The sequence below is a fragment of the Microcebus murinus genome, chromosome X, assembly GCF_040939455.1.
Source record: "Microcebus murinus isolate Inina chromosome X, M.murinus_Inina_mat1.0, whole genome shotgun sequence".
Classification (NCBI taxonomy): domain Eukaryota; kingdom Metazoa; phylum Chordata; class Mammalia; order Primates; family Cheirogaleidae; genus Microcebus; species Microcebus murinus.
Window position 1 is genome coordinate 38,355,202 of NC_134136.1, and position 7,991 is coordinate 38,363,192.

The window sequence follows — 7,991 nt, forward strand, 5'->3', positions numbered from 1 at the left end:
CTTGGCTTAGAGCCCAGGTGGGACATGGGGACTGGGAGGCCACCAGGGTCCAAGTGGTATTAGTTGACCCCCTGGGACTGGACAATCTCCTGTTTGATTCCTCCAGGGCAGGGGCTGGGGGACAGAGCCTGGTGAGCCCCAGCATCTAAGGGGTGAGGTGCTGGGGGACACTGGCCCGGAATAGGAAGACTCATTTCTTCTGGCCCTTCCCCAAAAAGTCACCTCCCCTTCCCCTCAGGATCAGAGTCCTCTTTGCAGGGCTGCCCTCCGGCCAGTGAAGGAAGAAAGAAGTGGGGAGGGAGGGAGCGAGAAGGGAAGGGGGGCAGGAAGGGAGGGAGGAACTCCGTGTGCAGAACTCATGTCCACACAGGGCACAAGGCAAGGCAGGACAGTCGCTTCAGCTCTTGAGTTCTTTAGCAGGGGAGTGTCTTCTACCGGTGAATTAATGACTAGGGATTTGGGAGAGAAAGGACAAATGCCAGAACTCTGCAATGACCACTGGAGCATTCAGTGCAAGCCACTGCGTCTTCAGTGCTCCAGAGCTGGGAGCACAGTCACGACGGCGTTGTTCAAGATCCAGGCTGTGTGAACCACAGCCGGTCTCCTAGGAGTCCTAAAACTTTAATTAGACCTAGCAGGCCCAGAACTAAATCCTATAATCCCATAAATCTATAGCAACAAGTTAGGCATGAGAGTTTTAGCCACACTCTGAATGTAAGAGACCCCCTAACTGCCATCTTTCTGAGCCTCTGAATGACCCTTGACCAATTCCTGCACCAGAAATATTTATCCAGGGTGGCATTGGCCTCCCCTCAAACCCTGAGGACTTCTACTGATTTCTCTGTTAAATCACTGGGACCACACCAATAATAGTTTTGAACACTTTACACACAACAACTCATTTATTCCTTATAAATATTATAGACCTTGTTTGGATAATATAAGAATAGTATTTATAGTAACAAGAAAAAATGATAATTTTTGCTGAGTTCTTCCTGTAGGCCAGGCACAGTTCTAAACACATTACATGGAATAACTCATAATTCCACATGAACACTACGAGGTATTATTACTATTCCCATTTTACAGATGAAGAACAAATTACAGAGAGATTAAGTAACTTATTCAAGGTCACACAGCCTATAAGAGGCTTAGGCTGAGAGGCAAACCTTCCCAGTGGGGCTGCAGTGTACTAATAACCACCCAGGTCTTCTATAGCCCCAACTAGCTCGAAATGGCTCTAGATGAGGACCCTCTGTCCATTTAGCACCTCGGATTGTTAGCATCACTGATTTCAGTCTGCAGTCCAGATATTTGAAACTGCTCAGGGTCTTTGTGAATCAGCCTCAGAGGTGCTGCTTGGACAAGACAGGGTCAGGACTCTGAAGCCATTTCCACAGAGACTCAGGATGTAAGCTGGGCTCATTATAGGGATCAGAAGCGTGTCATTTTCCACCCCACCCGTGAACCCTGTTCTACAAGATGGAGTGCAGCGTTTCTTAGGGCGAGGCTCAAGGAGAGCTTTGTAAACATGCAGATTCCAGGGCTGAAGCCCCAACCCAGAAACTCTATATCTCTATGGAGATAGTTGCTGGAATATGCATTTTAGCAAACTCCCAGACTGAATTAGTTCGAGAACCACTCTCTTAGTCTTTGAGAGGTTGTAGGCTTGTCTTCTGATCCTAGAGGTACCATAAGCCTGCCTAGGGGTGCTTCCGCCCCCCCCCCCAGCAGAGAAGCGGGGAGGGCTAGAACTTAGAGAGCACGCTGAGGGCATGCCTGCACAGAAAGAGGAGCTCCTTTCTGTCACCACACCCCATGAAAGAGTGAACTCTGTATCCCCAGAACTCTGTATCCCCAGGAGAGGGCGGGGAGGGGCAGAGAGAGGAAACTACGGAAAGCCTCTGGAAGCCCTAGCACCCTGGGGCCCAGAAAAGGGAGTCCCCTGAGGGAGGGAGACAGCGGGACTATTGGAGGAGGAGAGGTGCCATAGACCAGCAGCCTCAGGGACAGGGAGCCACTGTGGGAGTGGCCGTGGCTGTGGAGTGATGCCACAGCTGCACTGAGCTGTACAGGAACCAGAGACCCAAAGTTTTACGTGGGGCTCCTTTTCTTTTGTTAGTGCTTTGGGAGCTGCACCATTCTCGAAGCCGCCCTCCCAAAAGTGATTTCATTTTACCCCTAGGGAATGGGTAGCAAATCCCAGGCTGTGGTTGAGGAAAGCCAGGGAAAAGATTTCATGAATCTTCAGCAGTGAATCCATCTATTTAGTTAGCTGGGGTGTGGAGTGGATGCAGAACTAGTGAGAGGAAAGGCTTGGGACTGGGAGGAAAAGGTGAAGAGGGCCACTTTCAATGAAGGAGATGATGAGTCCCCAACCCTGTGTTGTGAGGCCTACACTGAGCAGGACTGTCTGCTGCTATAACCCATCCTCAGTGGATGAAGCATACAGCAGAGCCGGGAATTTTGATCATTGCTGGTTTTTCTTAAGTGCTGACTTTGTACCAGGCATGGGGCAGGCTTTACATGCATCATCTCATTCAGTCTTCATAACGCTGTTTGATAGATTCTGTTATTACTGTGCCCATTTTACAGATGAGGTTCAGATAGGTTATGTGACTTGCCCAAGGCCACACAGCTAGTAAGTGGCAGAGCCAGGATTTGAACCCAGGTGGTCCAGTAGGCCTTAGGGAGGAGCCCACATAGAGATGTGAGGGTGCCTCACTCTTGGCCTGTGGCTCTACATGGCCAACCCCTGTTCACACCTTACAGCTCTTGGTAAACAAGGCAGATGACTGTATCTGTCATGAACCACCTTGGGAATGAGTTCAATGTTAGTCCCAGAGGAAGGAAGGGTGGGAGGAGGGTCTCAAAATCTAAGTCCCTGTGCATTTCCTTCCTTTGATCTATACCCTACCCCCACTGAACTGAAGAAATGCCAGGGTTGAGGGGCAGTAGAAGGTTAGATTTGTTTGATTCCTTGTACTAAGGCCTCTTAACATTTTTGGAGCCATAGTTCAGTGACTCAGGTAACTTAGCCCGAGGGTACCCTTGCAGGGAATTATTCTGTCTCCTATCTCACCTCAATACATGAGATTCTTCCTCTTTCCTGTACCCCAGTTTCATTAAGTGAGTCTTTTTCTCATTCCCCAAATCCTGAGTTTCTGCCTCAATAATTTGCCTTCTATCCCATTTTAGCAAGAATGGAACCTTCCCTTTCTGCCAACAGAGCTTCTTAGTACTTTTGGCCTTGACCCGGGTCCTGCTTCCAGACTCCTGCTCTGAGGCTTTTGTTTGTACAATGATCTCATGTTCTTTTCTTTCTCTACTTCCCTCTATCAGAGTCTGCTTTCAGGATGCAATGCATCCAGATGAGACTTAACAGGTTGACCCTCCCAAGAGGCTGGCATTTTAACTGATGCCAAAGCCCTGAGTCAAAAGAATTATGTACTTAAAATTTTTCAAGCCCTTGGGAGTGGATAGGGGAGATTTGGAAGGCCAAGGGAACATTCTTAATGCTCCTGGAATGCCACAAGGTAGACATAAAATTCTTCTGCCAAGCCAGGACCTGGATTATTTTGGTTATAATCAGAATGTCTAATCTCCCTCCCCCTACCCAACACTCAAGGCTTTGACCAAAAGCTTTCCAGACAATGAGCCTTTATGATCCAAGCATCGTTTTCTCAGAGCTCCTCAGAAGGAGGAGGGCTAAGAAACTTCATGAGTTACCAAAGACCACACAAACAGGCAGTAGTCAAGGCCAAAAGAAGTTCCTCCCAAGACTAGTTTTGTTCTATAGCCTGAGAACTAATCTAGTCTCCACCAGACACAAGATGAATTTCCTTTCTTGATTTTTCTAGCACTGATGATAGCATTGTTCTCCTCGACTCCTCTTCAGACCCAGCACTCTTGCTAGAATACAAATAAAAAGCTGCTTATTTTGCTAGGGAAACTGAAGGTAGCCAGCCTTGGTCTAATGAATATCTTACACTTTTTCCTTGGCTAAGGACAATGTTCCTTCCATGGTGCTGTGCAGAAATAAAAGGGCAAGATATGCTTGCCTAGTTCTGTTCTTATTCATGGCTAAAGAAGTCATTACGAAAGCTCAGTAGGACACTGTTTTTTGTATGGGTCATGGCAGTTTTTCCAAATGGCTTCCTAGCCAAGATATTCCTCCCCCTCACCCCCCAAACAAATTCTGTACCCTAAGAATGATTTGTTCTCAGTGTTGGGGGAAGAGGATAGGTACAAAGGCCTAGCTCTGGCATCCTAGGCTATTTTGAGGGGACTTCAGCAATCCCCAAAAGAAGGAAAAGAAAGGCTGGCTCTCCCTTTCAGAGAAGCCATTGGAGATGCTTCAGGGACTGACGAGCCAGCCATAGACAATGTCTAGTCTCTCAGTAAAGCAGTAAAAGCATTAGAAATCCTTCTTTTCTGGGAAGCCTGTAGCTATTTTGGCCACTCTTTCCATTAAAATAGGAAGGCACTGAAAGGGACCATCTCACCGCATAGCATGGAAGCCTCCCCATTGTGGCAGCATTTCTAACTGCGTTGAGAATCAGCCACATTGCTCTTCCTTTTTACCATGGAAGACTTTCTAGATTCTCATTTATACACTGCCGCTTGCAACATCTTTCACTGTTTCAGCAAATTGCTGCATAAAAGATGGAGAAGCCAGCAGGGGCTGTGCCCACAATAGTAGCTGTGGTTGCATTTAAGACATTCAAATGCCAAGGGTGCACTTCTCCCATTAAGTGCAATGTAAGAAATCAGATGTGCACAGCATTGATGAACAGAAGACCCCAAAAGGCAGGTGGAGTTTCTGGTATGCTGGAGTTTTGGGGGAAAGAACAAAAAGGCATTTTGATTTTCCAAACTAAGAAGCAGTTGCAGGGCGTGGGAATGTCAGAAATTCCTCTCACGCCATGGACCTGACCACACCTGAGTCAGATAATGATGACCTTCCCCAGGTCCTTCCTTCCTCTCTCCCTCCCCCAAAGACAGTGCGAGCATCAGTGAGCCTGGTACTTACAGGTGCAGAGGAATTTAGAAGAGGAAAATGGAGCTCACAGGCTCCTGAATGCCAGCCGAGTCAGTTGCATCAGATTAGGAAGTGATGATCGTAAAAATAAGATGTTTGGAAAATCTTGTTCCCCCCGCCCCCCACTTCGTCTTCTTAGCCCGCATCCAAACTCAGACCATCCCCTAGGACATCTCCCATCCTGCCAGGTTGCCTGGTGCCTCCGTGCCCCTTACCGTGAGGGTGCTGGCAGCCACACTGCCTCTTTGAGCCTGTGGCCTGGCAAGGTAGTCAGGCTCCTGGGATTAGGTTGGCAAGAGCGACTGTCCTCCGAATGATCAGCCCAGAGGAAGATAGAGAGCACGCAAACCCGAAAATGGGTCCAGGATAGAGAGCTCCAGGTCCTTAGCATGTTCCTGGCGTATTCCGAAAGTGGCATCCACAGCAGAGAAAGTGTCCCAAAATAGCTCAGTCTGCCAATGCCTCGCTGAAACCTGAGAAAGAATTGCTGAATTCAAAGATCTGGGTCGCTGTGGGTGTGTGATCAAAGTGCAGATTTGTTGGTAGGAGGAACTCATAGCCATGAGCTTAGGAGCGACATGAGGTCATTTGGGTCGTGGCCTGCCTTCTTGTTTCCAACTTGTTTAAGTTGGTGGCGATGTCAGAAAGCTCTCCTGTGCTGAGGCAGGGGGCTGGAAAAAGGTCCTAGGGATGCTGTTTTCATGTCCAGGTTTCTGATGTGCTAACAATACGAAATAGCATTGCTTTATTTTCTGCATTTCCAACAAGGGAACTGATACTATGCAAAGGTTTCTTTAAGCTATTGCTTCATGACTGATGAAATTCCCTTTCCAGTAGATTTTTCATTTCTTTTGGCCTTTGGCACAAGTAAATGTCAGCTTTTAAAAAATCAACAGAGAAGAGCAAACAGTAGGGTCTCTGTGATTTTTCTTGGGATTTGAGAAATCTCCCCTCCCTGGCTTCTGACTGGATGGTGTCTGTACATTGCTGCCTATGGTTCTGGGAAGGTTGAGGTCCACCCAGACATGCTGTCTCATTTTTATATTTGCTGAGATCTTGGGACACTCTCCTTCCATCAGGTATGTTGAAAACGTTAGGACTGCCTGCAGAGAGTGAGGATCAATATGTGGAAAGGTCAGCATATGTAGCTTTTAAACTGGCCCTGGGGTTTAAGAAGAAAAAGCGCAGAATTCGGTTTCTAGTTCAAGCTCTGCCTGTCGTTTGCTGTGTGAATTTGGGCAAGTTGCTTCTCTTCTCTGGGCCTCAGTTTCCTCTTCTGTAAACTGAAGACAGTAATCCCCGTCCTAATCCTAACCCAGTGGTATATAGTGAAGAGGAATGCGAAGAGTTGAAAGAATGGTACTTAGGGAACGGCTTGTCACTGTAAGTAATGGGGATGTCCTTCAATTTTTCAGGGGGTCTTTACTAGTAGTCATTACCTGCATACACATGCCTATAGGGAGCCCAATGTATCCCATAAGACTAGGAAGTATGGGTCTCATGTCTCAGGGTTGAAATTGTTTCTGCTTTCAAGTTGTGGGACTTTTGGCAAGTTGCCTAATGCTCAGTAGCTCAGTTTGCCAATCTGTCAACTGGGTATACTACTACTAATAATACAGGTTCACACTCTCTTATCTGAAATCATTGAAACTAGGCATATTTTGGAGTTCAGAAATTTTGGATTTTAGAAAAGCAATATGGTACATATAACATATATTATATAGCAGTCCTTAATGGGATCTTGGGCAGTACCCTGTGATCAAACATATTACTATTTCTAAATGAGATAAATGAATAGCTTTATGTCAATTAATCCCCAATTTTGGCACCAAGTGACCTTGCCACAAAAATTTTAGTTTTTAGAAACTTTGGTATATCAGAGAAGCATATAGGAAATTGTGGACAATGAAAGAAGTTAATACTTATTTAGTGTTTGCGATGTGCCAGGCATCGTTCTAAGTGTGCATTAACTCATTTAGTTGGCCCAATAAGCCTATGAGGTAGGCAGTATTATTATTATCATCCCCATTTTACAGATGAGGAAACAGACTCCTGAGAAAGGTTAAATCATTTGCCCAGGGTTGCAAAGCCAGTGTTAGGTGCAGAGCTGGGATTCCATCCTAGACACTTCAGCTTGAAAATCTGCGCTCTTAACCACTTTCTCTACCTAATCCATGGAGTTAAAATGAGGCTTCAGATGCTTACAGGGGCCAATCAGTTCTCTGTGAAAAAGTAAAGGTGGCCAGGTGGGTACTGAGGCACAGTGGTGAGCACGTGCTGGTTCTGCAAGGAACAGCTTACTCAGCTCCAGCTGACTGTTGCCATGTTGGAGTGAGGATCCAAGTCTTTCTTTCTTTCTTTTTCCCCAGAGAAGCCAGAAATCTAGCTTTTTATGTGAAATCTCTTGACTTTTAAATGTTGGCAACTAATTTAAAAATGTTAAAAACACTGTATGGGTCAAATAAATGTGTCTGCAGTCTGGAACTAGCCTGCAGTGGCCAGTTTGTAAGCTCTGCAATGAGGAAATAGATGTGAAAGTGCTTTGGAAACTTACAAACGTGTCGTAGAAACAGAAAGTCTCATTTTAGGGTTAAGTGTTTTTTTTTTTTTCCTTGACTGTGGTCTAGTTTTTTAAAAACTGGTGTTCTTAGCCTGGTGGAGATGAAAAGTCAGAATTAAATAGAGACTTCAGTGAACTTGAATGCTTCATTCCTTTGGCAGGCTGGATAAATGAGAAGCCTAGGTGTACTGGACGGGCTAAGCCTCAGAATTCCTGCCACACCCACGGGCCCCTTCTAAGGAGTTTCCATCCACAGACCCTAGCTGAGGGAAGTAGCAGTTTATTATGAATAGGTGGCTATGTTTGGGACCACGTGGTCCTGCTTTCCCCTGGCAATAGCCGATTGAGCCAGGAGAGGGCATCTGATCCACGAGCTGTTACTCTATAGGC